Source organism: Anas acuta, chromosome Z (genome assembly GCF_963932015.1).
Source record: "Anas acuta chromosome Z, bAnaAcu1.1, whole genome shotgun sequence".
NCBI lineage: Eukaryota > Metazoa > Chordata > Aves > Anseriformes > Anatidae > Anas > Anas acuta.
In genome coordinates this window covers 3593609-3613081 of record NC_089017.1, presented here as the reverse complement: position 1 = coordinate 3613081, position 19473 = coordinate 3593609, and the positions used below count along the sequence as shown (strand labels likewise).

Sequence of the window (19473 nt, the reverse complement as noted above, 5' to 3'; positions counted from 1 at the left end):
AGTGACCAGGAGACTGAGCTATGACTGAGGCAGGGAGCCATCATATTGTACAAGAATTGCCTGTGCTACCTTTGCCAGAAATGTCCCTGTGTGCCAAAAATATTTCTGAGCAAAAACTGTAGGTAAGTCTAGTCTGGACAAGCCTGCAGTCCAGACAAAGCCATCTGTTTTCCCACCCCTGCAAAGCTCTGGCAGCACAAACCAGCCCCAGGAACCCAGTGTCTCTCAACAGACAGGCTGAAATGAAGAGACAGCTTTAGAGCCCCTCAAAAAGATAATGCTGAGCATTTGCTGCCAGGTATACACCTGCTCCTGACAACAGCACCGGGCATGGTTTACAGCCTTGGGCTGTTCCGTGACTGCATTCGGCAGCACCTCCTCTCTGGTCTAGTTCCTCCTCGAAAGCAAGGCTCGCACATGACAGAGGGTGGCTTTCATTTGGAAAAGACATGCACACACACAAACACGCACGTATACAGAAACACACCGCCTCACTCTTGCATTAAAGCTGTACTCCCTGCCTTTGGCTAATAACAAAGGTTTATGAGAGGTCATAAAGCCTATGATCTCAGCCTCAATGTGAGACAACAGGTTTATTAAGTGTGGCAGATGTGGTTTTTAGAGGGAGGCCCATGAAATAAATAGGCTTCCCTCCTCATCCTCCCCTCTTGAAGCTGAGGCTCCAAGTAACTGGCTCTCCACACAGTTATCCTGCCAGCCACCTGGATGAGGAGGAACCAACACTGCAGCTCTGAAGGTGTGAGCAGAAGTGTTGCTCAAACCTCACGGCAGTCATCCATCTCTAAACAGAAAACTAGAGAGTTGTGATGAGTAATGAGATGAAGTATTATTAAATGGCAGTAGATCTGCATCTGCAATCACCTCTTAGCCAGTAAGCACCTGGTAATGTTCCCAGTTTACATTTCACTATTTGACTAATCTATCATTCAACAAGACCCTGTGATTTGATCTCAGCAAAGGAATAAACTAAGCACTTCCTGATTTCACCTGAGTTGATTCAGTCTTTAAATACTTCTGGAAGCTCCATTGGAAATGCTTTACTTGATCTTCAACTTGAAATTTGCAGTCTAGCTACCTCTTGTCCTTGAATATAGCTGCAGTGAAAGACATTTCTTTTTAAAATCACCTCTGGACTGTTAATACTGCGGTCCAAGACCCATCAGCTCTAACAGTAAACTCAAACTGTGCCAGGGAAGTTCAGAGAAACTGAACCCCAATCATCTCTACCACTGAATTTTTCGAAAGGTCCTTGACATAGTTTGGCTTATGCCTAACTCCAAACAATTCCTGGACACAGTGTGAGTATTAGCACACGACAGAAGCTGTTTTCAGTAGTTAGCTTGGAGGTTGCCATGATATTCTGGAAAGTAACAGGATTTAATAGTTTGGGTGTGGGCCATCCTGTGCCAGCTGGCACCAGTGCTTGAGAAAAGTGCCAGGTACGTTTTCTTTACTAATACAGACACAGCTACCAAATATCAAAGCTGAGTGGGCTGCAGCTGCACAATTGCTTATATCATGTTGTTGGAGAACCTTGCCTGTGAACTTTGATTTCCACTCCTGTGACTGGTCCTGTTGCAATGTACCTCCTACTGGCTGAACACATACATTTAGAGTGTGTCTACACAAGCATCCATTTGTGAGCAAATCACCTTGGTATCCTAAAAGAATCAATGGAGGTCTAGCCAATACAGCCAGTGAAGTGTAGAATGCAATTTGTCTTTTTTTTTCTTTTTTTTTTGGGTGGGGGAAAGGGGACGGGGGAGGGCACAGCTAGCTGTGCCCAAATGAACCACACTGTACATCCCACTGACTGTTTAGCTGCTGTTCTGCAGCTGGGACTCACATCTCAAGCTAAGAATGTGTTAACTGGCTAGTGCCTATACGGGTCATTCCTCAAAGTGGTGTTAATTGCCAAATCAAAATCCTTATGTATACAAGCTCCACCAGAAATACTGCCAAGTGTGATAGAACTCTACTATTTCTCTACTTTTGCCAAGACAAGACCTTTAATTGGGTGGTAAGTCCTGGTACTGGGATGTTGATACAGTTGGACCCCTGCAAAAACCCTGCCTTTAGATAAGCTCACAAAACCACTACAGTTTTAACAAACACTTTGCTTTTAAGACGGAATTCTAAGGCCATTTCCTCATTCTGTGCAAAGCTGTAAATAATACAGCATTTTAACAAATGGGACTAATAAGAGAGATCAGAAGTGCATTTGCTCACTATATTTCATTTAGACCAGATAATGAAGCTGGGAGTTGTACTTTGATGCTATTGGTATATCAGTTGCCCACAGATCTGGACTGGATTTGGATTATTTATTTTATTATCCTTAGTTGTCCTGATATCCACTGCTGTAATATTAGTAATCACTACTGCCTAGCTGCTGAGGGTGCAGGGGCTGTGTTGGGTGGGCTGTGAAGAGAGAAGGAGGAGGGCAAATGCCAATAATTGCACATTTTCCTTGTAAGCACATCCTAGGGACAGAGCAGCTAATGTCTCTAGCTTCATTTTACTGTTATAGTTTCAGGGGGCTTGATACGCACAGAAGTTGTTGATGCATTCAGCTCTCCCCCTTCCTGTTATTTATGTGGAGTTGTATTTCACATTGTTGAAGTTATTTGGATGGACTCCAAAAAGAAGAAGAGCTATGGCTTATTCTGAGAGCTGAGATTTCACAATGATAAGGGATAAGCAGATAGACAAGCCATGCTAACAATATATTCCTTTCTCTTTGCAGATCAAATATCTACTGATAGATTATATGACTTTTTTTTTGTTGTTGTTGTTATGTGCACTATTGACAGTTAACCAGCTTTGTTGCTCTTCTGGTGCTATGCCAAATTTAAACATGTATGACTAAGGACAGAATGAGTGTACCTGGAAAATTGCTTACATGCTTGCCTTCTGAATAGCTTTAATGCTCGAGTTCATAACTATGGGGCGCAAAGAATGATGCTTGCATTTCCATTGCCCAAGAAGCTATCTGTTTTGAACAGTATCTCTGCATTGTCATCTATGCTCTTGAAGGACAAAAGAGAAAGGGAGAGGTTAAAAAACTCATAGCTGTATCTGTGCATCAGTTAATTAATAATCAGAGAAATATATGTCCTGGTCTAAGATGGTTGGTAGGAGGACAGGATTTTGTGATAAATCTATTTTATTTATTTATTTATTTATTTTTTATTCCTTTTCCCAGGGATTATGTAAAAAGGCTGCTCTAATAAATGATTTATCAAAGCACCAAAGAATCAAGAAATGTGCTGGGATTGCAGCTCAGGGCATCTAATCTTCCTGAGTCTGCACAGCAACTTCCAGGAAGGTACTGAGATTGGAGTCCACGGCTTCTCGGTCCTGCTCTTTCCCTACATAACTTTTACTACAGGTAGAAACGGGGTAATGTCCTGAAGGGAGCTTTAGTTTAACTCCTCATTTTTTCCACAGGAAATCTTGGTAGTGCGGCTTGCTGAAGGAGTTTCACGCCTTCCTCATGACACTAGCACGATCATCGTTGGCTTTATGTAGCTGATATTACTCACTGGTTGATTTTCTATTTTAATAGGCTGAGAAGATAAAGAAGGGAATTTGCAATCTATCTCAGAGTGTATTTGAAGACTGTTTTGCAACTGTAAACTTTTCATTCACAGCGAGTAGTGTCTCTGCATGGCCATGAATTAGTTTGTGCTCTAAGTACAGGCCTGAATGAGCACATCGTTAGGTTCCCATGGATCCCTAATTGGCCTTTGTGAGATTTCTGTTTCTCTTTGCGTGCTGCAAGGAGAATTAGCAGTTAATGTGCAAAACAGGCTTTTGATGATCTGCTACCAGGTTGGAATAATATGCTGCTTTTCTTCAGAAGAAACCTTTCTCTGGATGCAGCTCAAAGCTTGGTAACTACACTGAGCATCCCCAAAATTAGAAGTCAAGGCCACGGTCAGTGACAGGACCAGATGCAAACTTTTGATCTAGACTCCTGAACTGAGGGCAGACAGTCCTATAGCAGGTCCACTTATATAAGTAGGCTGGTCTCAGGCAGTAGAAAGGAAAACAGAAACCTCAAAGAAACAAACACTTAAATTGTCCTAAAACTAGGAAGAATTATTGGATATATATGCCATGTGCTTGCTGCACAAAACTAGTATCTCAGTGATAGACTTCATAAGAGATTGCAATGGAAATACAGACATTGGTGCTTATTGGCTTGTTTTTGGCCAAAGATGCACTATTCTGGTTCTGGCTGTCAGTCTATTTCTCTGACTGCCACGAGGGATCTTTCCTAGCACGTCCTGTTGCTTCAGTTAAGAATGTCACTAGCTAAGGAAAGGATCTCATTCTTCTGAACTCTTCTGCCTTGTCATTCAACCCGTTTCTCAGCAAAGAAAAATAAGAGTTAGAAAAGAGGAAATATAAAAATAAAAAAAAAGGAGGAAAATATTGTGGTCTCCAAGATCTGCCTCAGCCTGTGGAAGGTAAATTCCTGTGATGTGAAAGAGAAGAAACATGATGCACATAGCCTGGGTGCCAGTGCAGAAGTCCATGCCCCTTGCTTCTCTTGCACTCAAAGTGTTGCTACCCAAAAGATAGGAGGGGGCCTGGACCAGGCTATTAAGATGGGGGAAGCTGCAGAAAACACTGGAAATTGGTTAGACCAATGGTCCTGATCTTTTCCATCTCCCAAACACTTGTGTTAGTAGTTAAGGAATCGCATATTAATATAATTGGCTATTAATGTCATTGTCCCATCAGAGCTTGGGTTCCTCGCTTTTGTTACTAACCACTGAAGGGGTAATTTTAGAAATGGCAAGGAGGCATTTTCTGGTGGGAAGGCAACTACTAGTTTAGTTAACTAGTTTAGTTAACTAGTGATTGAGGTGCTCAAATCACTGGGGCCTTCTCTGGGGAAAGGGTGTTGGGGAGGAGATCCTACCCTTCTCTCCCTACTGGGAACTGACCTGCTACCCTGCAGTTCTTCATTACCTCAGTACATTTCATTTCTAAGACTGTTCAGTTTCTCTTTTCCCATGTTTATTAGTCTTATCAGAGAATGGAGGCTTTCCTTTAATTGCCTTGCAAGGTCTTTACCTTGCTATGTTCTTTACACAATGTACTAGCTGCTGTCTTGCAATTTTTTTAGTGCTGTAAAGAATTTCAGGATACAATCTGTATGTAAGTAGCTTTATAATGTATGTGTGCATTGGAAGGTATTGTATTGTAAGGTGATTTATGGGTACTGGAATACTCAATAAAGGAGTATGTCTGCAGATCAAGGGCATAGCACTTCAGCTGTTTTCCAGTGTCTAATAGTGTTGGATGACTTTTTGGAATATTTAACCTTCCACTGATGTTTAATCATGTCCAAGTGAGATCTGTCTATCCAGTTATCCAATCCATCCATCCATCCATCCATCCATCCATCCATCCATCCATCCATCCATCCATCCATCCATCCATCCATCCATCCACCCATTTTGTAATGTATGAACAGCTATTAAATGATGACTATGCTAAAAAACTACTATTAAATATTTCAAATCTGTGGGATAATTGGAACCCCAGAATATTCAAAGAATTGGCTAAGAAATTTGCTGAAGCATTTACGTTCATTTTAGATATTTATGGAATATTAAAAAAGCTTCAAAGTGCTCCAGAAAAAATCTATTCTTAATTTTCAAGGATGTAAACCAGATGACCGGGTAAACTTAGTTAATCTTTCATAAGCCTATGTAAAACTATGAAAATCTTGATATGAGATAATATGATAAAAAAAATAAATGGTGTACAATTAATACTAATCTGTTTGGTTTCATGGAAAATAGAATCTATCAAATGAATCTGATTTCATGATATTGCAAGTTTGGTTAATAAAGTAAGTTTTCATAGAGTTTATTTTAACCCTTCTAGAGAATTTGACAGATTTTTTTTTTTTTTTTTTTTACAGAAAAGGAAAGCAGCCTGTATTAAACTTCTAAAAAATTGAATAACTGACATACCACCGAAAAAAACTGTAAATTGTGACTTATAATATTGGGGAGTTTTTAGTAGGCTCCTCCAGGAGCATGCTGAAATCTCTGTGCTATTCAGTTTCTCTAAAACTACCTGGAAGATATCTAAAGTAATTACTGGTAAAATTTCCCAGTCATACCAGAAGCGGTAAATAATGACAGAAGTAAGTCAGGCTGACCTGGGTCACTGTGTAGGCTGGATTCAGTCAGAGAGTGTTCATTTTAACCCAACAAAATGCAAAATTAAGTATCCATGGGAAAAAGCAGGTGGGTAGCTCAAAAAAAAAAAAAAAAGAATTCTACAATAGAAAACTGCTTATAACAAGAACATAAGAATCTTGGTAAAAGCCAAATATACGAACTCTCAGGATTACACTGAAATACTTTCAGGGCTCGGTATATTCTCTGGGTAAAGCCAGTCTCTGGGGAGCATCCTCTAGAAATAGTGAGGTGATGCTACCTATGAAAATGGTTCATGAAAGATCTGTATTGTAATTCTACATTTAGTTCAGGTGATCTCTTTAAAAAAAAAAAGAGTCTAAGAATTATGCAGAACTGCAAGAATAATTCTAGGTCTGAAAAACTAACAAGAGATGCCACAGTTTATTGAAAAGAAGGTAAAACAGTCTTCAAATCATAGTCTATAAATAATTTCTAATAGCATGTTTTTCTTTGTTTTAATACAGAAAAAAAATAGTTTGATGATTTCCACTGGATGGAAGCAGACGTTTGACAAATTTAAAATGGAAATAAGACACTGAGTCTGCATTTTTTAAATAGTAAAGGTAATTAACTATTTTGGAACATCTTGTTTAGCAATAGGGGTGGAGCACCTATCACATGAAATCTTGATTAAGAGATTTTCTAAAAGGGATGCTATGACTCAAGCAGAAGGTTTGAACCTGTCACATGAGCCAAGGTATCTAGCATATGTTATTTTGGAGTTCAGTCCAAAGGATCAGAACAGTCCCTTCTGATACTGCACGCCTATCTGTCTGTCTATCTATTGTTCATTTCACTTTTCAGATATTTAGAAAATCAGTTCTTGCCTACTAATCTGGCATGGACTGCAGTAACTGTCATGACAGAGGTGACAATTGATGCTAATGCCTTACAATAAATGGCCCCAAAGTGTGGGCTGTGGACCACTGAGACAGCTGACTGGTACTCGTTCTTCATCTTACTTCCAGCTGAGAGAAACTGAACAGATGGGAAGGGGAGATTAAATGAAGAGTGAAAGTAGATGGCATGATTAACTTTCTCTAAAGGTCAGAACGCCCAGTGCAGAAGGTAGCTAGAAATACATGAGCGTCTTCCTGATGTCACCTTCCCATCTTCCCATGCATGCAACTACTTCCATACAGCGAGGCAGTGTGAGCTTGAATGTACAGAGAAGTGGTCCCTGGTATTGTGCATAGTCAGTTGGGTGCTCCTCAGATACTGCTTCAAAAAAAACAGTTACTGAAGTTTGAGGGCTGTAGATGCTGACCCTGAATATGGTGGTTCTAACCAAGAAAGACCTTTATTTCTGTTATTCTTCTCTTTTGTGATCTGTTCTTTCATATAGAAATTACTGACATGACTCCATTGAAAGCACATGATTAACAATCAAGATTAGACCAAAATTTGGACAGTTTATATTACTGCATGGTCTGATCTGGGGTTTTGACTCACATACATCTGCAACCAGGGCACCTGATCAGGAACAATGTTTTCTAAAAAGAGGAAAAGAAGAAGCAAAAATCTGATATAGAAAACCACAATAGATTTTTCATCCTAAGAGTAGAAGTAACGCTAGAAACTTCTCTTATTCTCTTATTTTTCTTGTAAACAACTTCTATAAAGGATGCACAACTATTTGTCTAGTGCTGCAGACTGTGGGCCTACCCATTGTGCTAAGTAGGAGTTGAAGTCATCCAATGAATGGATGGAAGAAGTGAAGGATTCAGGCTCCAGCCAGTCTTTGGAGACACCATGAATAAAATGTTGGTACATACATGTACACTGTGAACAAGAAGCACTGCAATTCATCTCACTAACTAACACATAGTTCCAACTTAGCTGATAAATATCTTCCTCATAAGGAACAAGCTAGCCAGCAAGGAAACACCTACAGATAAGTGAATGTTATTTGCTTCTTTCTTGGGTGGAGGGAAATCTTGAATTGCTTTCTGAGCCTTCCTTGTGAATTTCTGAGGTCATGATGTGTCAGCATAGGTTTTATGGGCAAAGTACATAGTTGGAAAAAGTGAATGAACTTTTCAGGAGGCAAGTTCTGCTGGTGTAAAACTAGAAGAAAAGAATTAACTTAGTATAGGTTTTATGCAAGCTATGAGTGGGATCTAAGTAGGTGCTAAATTAAAGATTCATCCAAGGCTAGGCTGGCTGGGGCCTGGTCTTGTGGAAGGTGTCCCTGTGCATGACATGGGGTTTGGGACTAGATTATATTTAAGGTCCCTTCCAACCCAAATCATTCGGAGTCTGTGAGTGTTGCTGAATCAAGATGGTTATTTTTACATCAGTTTTGTTGGAGTTGTACCATATAAACAAGATGAAAGTAACTACTGAAGCTCCCATCAGAGGTGTTGCACTATATTTCTCATCTTAATCTTCATTTCTTTGATGCCATGTTCTCTCTTGGAACCCACTGAATTTGCAGATTCTTGATAAAGAAGCTATATATGAACATTGCAGCTACTGAAAAAAACAGCCATCCTCCTTCATCTACAAGACACAGTCACCATAAAATCACCCACCGGTTGACAGTATTTCATGGTGGGAAGGAAAATTTCTTCCTGGGTTAATTAAAGAAAAAAAAAATCAAAACAAAAAAAGAAACAGACCAGGAAGGTGCAATACAAATTGCACTAATGACTATTTTTTATCAGTTCTCTCCTGTCCTAGGGAGTCTCTGAAATAGATCTGTTCTGTGTGTAGCAATGTACAGAATGGGAATCTTGCTCCTTGCTGATCATTACTTAGATAGCAAACTAACCATCTCTCCCCTTTATGTCATGGCATATCTGACACCTCATTATAGGTAGGTTAGGGCAACCTAATAGGTATAAAAGAACTAGAAGCTTCTCTTGTTGGACAGTCCAGAAGTTTCTGTTCAGAAGGCAGAAATAGTGATGAAGAGCTTTTGGCCATGTTTTTCAAACCAATACATTACTTTTTATGGAGGCCACTGTGTGAAAAACAGCTAACAAAACTAAGAGTGAAATCAACAGGGAAAACAAACAAACAAACAAAAAAAAAAAAAAACAAAAAAACAAAAAACAAAAAACAAACAATCTCCTCATATTCAGTGACTCATTTGGAAGAAAAAGAAAAGAGAAGATCTCTTAATATTTAGATCAGTAGGTTGTGAACTGGCACTGAACCATGCTGTGTATCAACAGGAGAAAGGAAAGAGTTATACATTTTAAGCTGTAAGATAAGGTACTGATCCAGATCCAACTGTTAGATCTGTGGTCCTTTCAGTGCCAGTGTAAGACCTCTGCATTTTTGATTACCTGCAACGAACAGAGATGATCAGCTAGCTTCTTTTGTCATTAACATCAATGAGAATTAGACACCTTCATGTTATATCGTAGCTGCTGCTAAGTTCCTCTGGGTCTGCCAGCAAAGCATTTACCACTAATGGCCTTCAAATGAGTATCCTGAATCCTGGAGATCTCTGTGAAGCCTTGTGAAAAGCTTTCTGCAGTCCCTCTGAAGAATTATATTCAGTCTGTGGGATCTGAGATGTATCATTGATTGCCCAAAGCATGATCTAATTCTGGCTTTTGGGGCACCTGCACAATGACCCCTCTGAACTCTTGATCCATCCTTGAGAGGGAGATGGAAAAATACACTTGTATTTTAATTACTGAAATGAGAGGAGTAGAAATATCACTGGAAAACACATTAAGGAAGATGCCTTTGTTTAGAAAACTTAATATCTAAGAAATGCAGTATGGCTTTTGATAATTTGGACAGGGATCTTAATTTGAAGAAGTGGGGTAAAAATGTAAGTTTCCCCTAAAAATGTGGGTCTTGCACTAACTATTCTCTCATAAACATTTTGAAAATCTCAATAACACAAGAATCCTTCTGCAATCTGTTCAGCCATGTCAGGAGATGCACAATGACAAGGGAAAACACCTTACAATTTCGGGAAACCTTACTGGAGAAGGATTTTAAAGCGTGATTAGAAACCACTTTTTGGAACAGTCATATAATTTCTCCTTTAAATGGTCAGAACACAAAATCAGATTTGTAGGTTATGTTTGCAAAAAAAAATGGAGAAAGCCTATCGCCTGTGAAGTAGTCAAAGAAAGCTGCTCTTAGATGTTAGCTCCTCCCTTTTAAAATATCAAATATACCTGTCAAAATATCAAGGGGACTGATACCTGGCTGGTGTAAGAAGGCTGAGTCCCACTGTCTCTAGGTTTTCCATGGGTTACATCACTAGAGGATCTCACCAGTGGTGTGCCCTAGCTGCAAGGGAGGCCAAGAGTATTTTGAGCTCTATTAACAAGAGCACAGGCAGTCAAACAGGAACGTGATTACTCTTCTCTGCTCAGCACTTACTAGATCACATCTGGATACTACATACAGTTTTGGGCACCCTCCTCTCCCCAAACCTGCCTCCAGCATAGGAAAGACAGTAGCAAAGTAAAGTGAGTTTAGCATAGATCCCTCGGGACGGCCAAGGGCTGATGAACTTGCCCTTTGGGAGAGAAATGACATAGTCTCTTCACAGTGGTGGATGGTGGGAGGGCAAGAGACAATGGACAGGAATTGAAATAAGAGAGTTCTAGACTGGATATAAAGAAAAGCTTTTTCACCATGAAGACCAACAAGTATTGGAGCAGGCTGACCAAATGAATTTCCATCCTTGAAGGTTTTCAAGACTTGACTAGATAAATCCCTGAGCAATTCTGAGATCTGACCCCACAGCTGACCTTGCTTTGGGCAGAAGACTGGACTCCTCAGGTCCCTGACAGGCTCTGTGAGTCTATTAATAGGCAGAAACATCAATTTCCACAATTTATGATTAATAATCCCCATGACCTTAACAAATTATGATGGATAAACCCCAAATGGAAGTACTGATCATAATTATAAAGCCTTACTTTCTACCTAACACTCATGCTTCCAATGATTATACACTCAGACCTTAGCTAATGAAAGTAGAAAGGATGTTATAGGAACACCTCTTCATGGGGTTTAACACAAAAGCATTTTGACCATAGGCTTCATTTGATTCTGTTCAGAATTTCTTACTCCATCTGGCTTTTACTAACTCATTTACAGAAATCAGCTGCAAGCTAACAACAGGCATTTACTCAGAAAATTCACCTCCTTAACATTAGGCTACAATTTTATAGTCATTTTAGCATCCCTTAGCATCTTAAGCATCCCCAGTTCAGCTGTTTTCATTGGTTTTCATAATCTGCAGACATATTCACTATTGGGGATATATATATACACATATATAAATGCATATAAATATACATATATATATATACATATGTAATATATTACAGATCAGGACTGGGGAGAGTGGGGATGAGGTTGAGTATGGTTGGGGATTTGAAATAGTTGAAAGTGGGAATGGTGAGGAAAGGTACTCATTTTTATGGGGGTCTGCCAATTGTTTTTCTGGTGACAACCTTAGTGATGTCAGTGTACACTATCTGAAGATGTTCATCTCTTCTCATGCATTGGTTTTGGTTTGCTTACTTGAAAAAGTAAGATATCACACTCACCAATACACTAAAGCAATGATAAGATTACAAAATGAAGCACTGAAGAGTTAGAAAAATGCAAGAATTGATGTTATGTATAAAATTTTAATTTTGTATTGTTTTGTATATGCATTAAGCCATCGCTTCTAACCACATGTTTCTGTATTTTTCTTTTTCATGGCATCCTTGTTTTAATTACTGTAGAGAATGAATAACAGAACAGGGTGAGGAAGATGGCAATGTATCAGACTCATTATTGCTAGTGTTGGAATATGGAAAGTAAATAAGGCAGGGAAAGGATGGTTTTGTGGTGTAGTTGTACAACCAAATTTTGCCTCAGAGAAGTGTACTTGATGCCTGTTTTTTGCATGACATCCCAATTACGCTGGGTGAATAACAAATCACAAAATCCCTTAATAAGATCTCCTAGGCTACTTTCTTATTAGTAAATAAAATCTGCAGGCTCTGAGTGCAAATGGCACATCATGGCTTCTAATCTTATGATTAAAGTCTCTTATCCCTAAGAGAGGTAATCTTGTCTATACCACTGTCTAGGGATGGTCCCTGTATCTTGGCACCCCTGAACCATGCCCAAAAAACGTACAGCCATGAGGTAAGTGCCTGGCGCAACTAAAGCAAAAGGCATACAAATGTTAAAAAATACGTGGATAGTTATGGCATAGTGCATGAGCTGATATGTAAGGCCTCTTTATTTTTTTCTTGGTGCTTAGTCAGTGTGTGACCTGAGATTTTGAGTGTGTGACCTGAGATTTTGCTGGTATGGAAAGGCTGCATGCCTGTACTGCATCTGAAGTGAACATAAACATAGCATGCCCTGCATTGTGTTAGATATTTTGAGAAAATGCAAACAGACCAATCAGGCTCATGGCATCTCAGATGAGGCATCCAAGGTTAATAAATAGTTTTGAATATCTTTCTATGTCTCACCATCCCCTTGGTGAAATGAGGACGACATGAGCACTGTGAAAATGCTGTTTCTCAGCTTCATGAACCTCTCAGATGCTCTGCTGGGAAGGGCCTTAGGAAAACAGATGAGGAAATAATAATAAATTCATATTCATAGCAGGGTTTGAATATTGTGCGGGAAGGAAGGCCTGGGGCCAAGCAGAGAGCTGTGAGGATCTATTGAACAGCTGCTCTGTAACAAGCTAGCTGACAGACTTCAAAATGCTGAAGAGCAGCCTTGTGCAGTGAATGAGAAAGGACAGATATAAGGAAGTTGAAGATAAATATGTGGGGATGGATGGATGGATGGATGGGTGGATGGATGGATGGACTGATGGAGAAATACTTGTTCTACAGCTCAAATTCACCTTGAAAGAGAGAGATCTGGGGAAAACAAAATAAAACAGATGCAATGGAAAGTCTAAATGTTGTTGTAGGTCTGCAATCTCACAAGAGCAGGATGGGGTAAGTCCATGTTCAGCAGTTCAATCACCTTGAGTTCAGAAATGGGCCTGCCTGTTGAAGGGGTCACTATTTCTGAACAGAAACTTCTGGACCAAATGAAAGTAGGACTAGAGACTCTTCTCTGGCATTTCTACACATGGGGTGTTTGCATTTGAAACTAGAATATCTTTGGAGCATAGGGAGGACCAGCTGTACCTAATTAGGGTTCATCTACTCTATCTAAAATCAAAGTATTTTTAGAGGAGGTGGCAGTACATAGCATGCTGTTCAGGCACATGTGAAAAACCCATCAGGTTCTTTTTCTAGTTCCCAAAGCTGAAGGATCGATTTGAAGCCCAGAGCATTAAGTTTTTAATCTCTTTCAAAACTTTTTTTTTTTTTTTCCTCCTTTCTTCTGGCATTAACTCTTAACATCGGTCACTTCCATTAGTCACATAAATGGCCATTCCTCCTCTGAAGTTCATTAAATGAGTAGCCACAAAGACCCTGCAGTAATGAGTTCCTCCATCTAATTACACCATGAGTGAAAATGTTTTAAATGATTGTGTAAGTGTGTATGTGAGTAGGTATGTACAAACATATACATAACTTCTAGACATATTCTGGATGGACTACATCTATCACTTGGGTGCAGAGATGGATAGAACAGTGATAGACACAAGGACAGACAGATAAATAGAACATAGATTCTGCTAACATATTCTTGTCTAATAAATTGTTAAACTACAAAAGAAAGCAGAAGTCCCTGTGTACAATGTATAGATTTTCTTTAATGTGAGTTATTGGGAAAAGACAGAGCTATCCCTTTAACTGGAGAGCTGCAAACAGCTGTTCCTTATGCATACATGCTTGCTTGGTCTGAAAGTTTTGGTAAGTCAGTGCATAACTGACAGTTAGATTTATCTCCCCAATAAGCAATCAACATTATAATAAAGGAAAAATGCTTTCAGTGCACCTTTGAGAGTGCATCAGAAATTAATCTAAACATCAAATTAATTATAGTTTGTAAATGAATAGTGGCTCACAGCCCTAATACTTCTCCCGCTCCTCCTCCTCCCCCTAAAACCTCCCCCAACCAACTGCAGTGGCTGGAGGTGCTGTGCAGTGAGTTTGATGAACTCTTCCTTCACTTTCTTACTCACACAACTCTTTCCTTATCAGCTGGAGGACTGTCCCTTCCCCTCTCTGAGGATCTGAAGTCTTAGAACCTGGCTGCTTTGGATTATAATGATAGTTGGACCTAGTAAATATAAACTTCTGTATTTCTGTATTGTAATACACCTGGAAAATTGTCCTATATTGTCTCAACTCAGGCACTCAAATTAGTGTTTTTTTTTTATTACTCTCTGAACTTTGGCCTGAAACCTATTGCTGTATGGCTGTGGCAATATGATACTGCCCAGGGAACTGAAACAAAATTAATTGCCATAGATCATGCAAAGCAGAGGACATAGCCTAGTTCTGTGGGCTATAGAGACAAAGTCTGGGGCAGATATTTTTCTTAGGAAGTTTGAAAGCAGGTTAAAGGTAAAAAGGAAAAAAATCAAATTTAATCATAGTACTGGTAACACCAGCAAGTAGAGCTCCATCTCTGTCCCAAGTGCTTTCTAATAATTACTTTATCTGGTGAGAAAAAAGGAAGAGACAAAGGAAAAAAACAAACCTCAAAACAAAAAACCTTTGAGCTGATAAATAACTCTCCTCATCCATATGTCTCAAATCCCCATGCAAAGGAATTAGTGTCCTGCTACAAGAGGGGGAAACAGGCACACAGTTAACCCATCATCACCCAGATGGGATGGGAACACAGGGCTGAAATTTCTTACCAGTACATCACCTTACTCTTGGACATACTCATTTCCTTGGATGAATTTAAGGAGAGCTTTAGAGCTGTTTTTTTTTTTTTTTTCTTTCTTTTTCTTTTTCTTTTTTTTTTTTTGTTTTTCTTTTTCTTTTCTTTTTCTTTTCTCTTTTAATTAAATGAGAAACTGCCAGCTTTGGCAGGGTTTGTTGGAGGCACATTGCGAGCAGGTGCTGAGCAATATTTTTCTGATGTACCTCAGGGTCTGTTGTTCCACTCTTAGGTCTTATGGAGTGCTGCCAATGCACTTTAGACCTGATGTGCCCCTGGTCCTGGGGCCCTGCATAGCTTTGCCGATGCCCCAGTCTCTCGATGTTTCTGCTCTTTCTGTTTCAGCTTCCAAGCTGAAGCTCTGCAGAGTGCCATGACCTGCCTGCTGCCTTGCATCTCCCACCCCTCCTTTCCGCCACCACCATGCAGTCTCAAACTGCCACAATGTGTTTTTAATAACACAACACAAGCTCTGCCTATGTCTCAGCCCTTCTCCTGAGCTTCATCCCCTCCTGTGTCTGGTCCTCATTCCTCACTGCTTTTCTCACCTTTAATCTCAGTCCCTTGGCTCACACGATAGGAGCCAGAAAAAGTTGAGTAGGGAATATAAATATTTCATGGTGAGGGTAATTAACTACTATGACCCTCATCAAGTGGTGTTTTCTTCTCTCTTTTGGCATTTTCAAAGTAGATTAGTTGTTTTGCCAAACTGGGGGGCCCATCAGCAACATTTGTGTGGACTCTACGTGGTGCAGAGCTGCCCTTGCAATGCCCACTGCTCAGTGTCATGCAGAGCTAGCACATCCAGGTGCTTGCTGCTTTTGGAAACTGGAGGCTGGAGGAATGAATTTCCAAGTGCACCAGTACAGCAATTCCTCTGGCTTTAATTTATCTACATCTTATCTGACACCTTGGGGTAATCATTTGGCCTCTGCTGTTCCATCCACGTCCTCATTTTTCTAATTTCTGTCATGTCTTCCTAATTAATATTGCCCAAACCTATCCTTTTCTTTCTCTTCTCTGTTAAAACATTTTCTTAGAACATGGTTGTCTTTGTATTTCACTAGTTTAACGTCTTCAAACGCATTCTTAAAGTGTGTTCTGTGTGACAACACTGAGTGCTGCTGAAATTACAACTGTATAGTAGCATCACCCTACCCTACAGAGGGAGAATTAACCTTGTGTGGGCAGCATGAAGAGCAGCTCTTCTCACATTGACTACTTGCCTTAGCAGCTTTAATGTCATCATTTTAATCAACTTTTCTTTTTGCCTTGTACACAAACTGGTCACAATACAATTCTCTGCTTATCTGAGAGGGAAGTTTTCAATAGAACCATTGTGATCAGCATATAGATATATTGCATGTCCTCTGGCATTCAGTATATATACACATGAGCTTACACACATGCAGTGGGAAGTGCATGCCTTGCACAGAGACAAAATGTAGACCCAGGGCCCTGCAGAAGCTGATGGTTAGGCTGTGACACATCATGCCTCTGTTCAAGACACCCCAGGTCAGCCTGCTGTGAGAATGGGAGTTACTGTCTTTAAGAAAAGCTTTATTAAGTGTAATTTTTCCTCAGGTGAGAGAACTCCTGTGGTGGCCCTGCCATTTCACTAGGAAAGGACAGCAAGGCCCAGTGAGGAGAAACGTGCTAAGTGTAAAAGAAGTGGATGGGAAGAGGCTACAGATTGGGCACTGAGTGAAGAGCTAGGGACAGGAGAAAGACAGAATTGTGAAGGGCTGTGAAAGTGAAATGAATAACTCTGAATCCAAGAGGGTGGAAAGGGCAGTACCGGAGGAGAATCTCAAGGAGATGCTGGTGTGGTCCGTGTGATGGAGGCTCAGGCAATGGGGATAGACAGGGTGGTGATGAGTGTAAAGGAGAAAGAAGTGTGGTCTGTACTGGGACGTATTTCGGCTGCATTAGGATAGGGGGAAAAATAAAAGCCAAGGGTCTGAAAAATTGTAGGAGAAAAGGGAGGGTTTGGGTCTAGGCTGGATGCATGCAGAAAGAGGAAAGTCCCAGGCCTCCCAACTTCAATGACTGTTTCTCAGTGAGCTCAGGGTTGTTCTAAGGCAGTCTTACACACTGCATCAAGCAGACCTGCTACGGTAAACAACATTTTACCAAGTGCCTATTTTGACCACTTTCACACTTTTTGCACAAGACTGGTGTTTGCTGTAGTCTGCGTTCTGCGCTGCTCATTGTCAAACCAGGAGGCAGCCTCTGAACTGAGAAAGCCCAAGGCTTCGTAACTGCAGTGTGGTTTCTTCAACACACAGGTGTTAATGAGTCTCTGTAGGATGGCGGGCCCTGAGAAACTGGGAACAAGGCTTGTGGCTGGTCTCATTTTCTCCCATGGCTGCTGCCCCTACACAACCCTGACAGCAGTGGCCAAAGGAGATAATGAACCCATCTTTGTGCTGGAAGTGCAGGGGAGGTTCAGAGATGAACACAAAGGAATAAAAGTTTTTTTTTTTTTTTTTTTTTTTTTTTTTTTTTTCGGGGGGGGGAGGTGGGGGGAGCAGAGGTGGCTACTTATTGGTAGTTCAATAGTAAGAAAAGAGCAGCAAATGAAGTATTTTCTCTTCCCATGGAAGAAAAACATAGTGACATTTTTCTCCATGGAATTTTTTGAGTTTGTCTAAAGCAGGACTTCTTGACAATTTCTCGACAACCTCGGGCTAGACTCTGTTATAGCAATTTACTTGGGATCTGCATAGCAGATACATTTTAAAAGGTCATATAATGGTGGAATATCTTTCTGGGGCCAGACAGAATTGTCCCCCCAGGCTACCAGTTGGAGAGCTCTGGCTGGTTAAAAAAAAAAAGTGAAACAGAATGCAAATGCTATGTTTTTATATGTTGAGTTTGGGGAAATGCTTAAGCAGAAAAGGAAAGAGTTTTCTTTCTTTCAAAGTTAACAAAAATCCTTCTTTTCCTTTAGGAAAAAGTAATCTTTCCTTTTTTTTAAAAAAGCAAAGTTTCTGAACAAAGAATTATAATCAGCTCCAACTTCAGTGGACTTAGCACAACAAATGAAAGGCCTGATTATCTGTAATAACGTCCACATTTCTACATTGCTCTAAAGTTGAAGGTCAGCACGATGGGAGGTTTTGAAGAGCAGTGTGACATACTTGTGATAATTAGCTACCTGTATGTCTGCTATTTCTGTCTTTCTGAAGGAGGTGCACATGGCAGTGTAAGTGTCTGAAACCAACAGTCACATCAGGCACTCAGCTCCATGGGAAACTTAGCTAAAGTCAGAGAAAACTGGGGCTTGATGCCTGGAACCCAAACCTGACTGGATATTGCTGTCTCAGAAGCTAATATAAGGTGAGTAAGTCCACCAGCAATCTCTAATTCCTGCTTTTGCTTGCCTGAGTTTCCACTTTCCTGCTTTCATGCTGGAACACCCTACCATTGGTGCTAGAGGTTACTGCATCAAACAAGTTGTGGTTTAGGTTCTTCCAGTAAGATTCACAATTAAGAAAAATTTCTGCTAAGATCCCTCAAGCCCTGCTCAGCCATCAGCCACAACCTCACAGTACCTTGGAAACAGCAACAAAGCCAGCCCCACAACCCTGCCCCACAGGCTAGGTATGTATTATTACCCTCATTAAGCCTTGTAGCCAGACAACCTTTGAGATAAGAGGATATGAGGTGAATCTCTGTCCAGAAGACACTCTCCCTTACTAGCCTTGGCTCTCACCTTGCTTCTTCTCTATTTACCTTTGCCCCTTCCCCTTGCTTGTATAAAGGGAGACAGGCTCAGTACTCCTCTAAATATTATTTATGGTAGCAATAGCAATTTCATTGCCTAGGGTCTACTTCTAACCTGTTGATATCCTTGGAGCATTAGTGTTCAATGTCACCTAGAGCTGTGCTGGCCTGCTCGTTCTGTTATGAGCTTTTATATGGTTAATGCTCTAAATTTCTCATATGAGCTTCCCAACTTGTTCTTAACCAACTCTTTTGTTCTCTAGTGCTTGAGCATGCAGCAATCCCCTCACTAGTGGTGAAGGGATTGCTGTGTCCCCTCACACTAGGGGGCAAGGTTTTTTCAATCAAAAAGCAGCCTGTTCAGACCCTCTGTGGGTGGGCAGGAGGAACTGTGCACAGAGAAGGGGCACAAAACTCCTGGAAGTACTGTCTGTCATGCACCATAGCTAGCAAGGAATGAGGTAAGAGTTTTGGGAGGTGGGCTGTCCGGGAGGGGAATGGGGAAGGCAACATGGGTGGGAAGCATAGTGTAGAGACTGAGGGTGACTTTAAAATTAAATGAAACTCCAACAAGTCTTAACTCTGGAAGTTTGCCTGAGAGACAGAGTCCAGATCAGGAAAAGAAAAGCAATAGTTTGTCCTGTTGCAATTCTCACAAAAATTTTGCATAGAGCAGTGGGTGGTGGAGAACCAGAAA

The 19473-nt window shown here is 40.5% G+C and overlaps 1 protein-coding gene across 12 annotated transcripts in view; it reads right to left on the bottom strand.

Moving 5' to 3' along the window:
* Positions 1-19473, bottom strand: part of CELF4 (CUGBP Elav-like family member 4) — a 797917-nt gene that overhangs the window by 25555 nt on the left and 752889 nt on the right. The window lies entirely within an intron of this gene.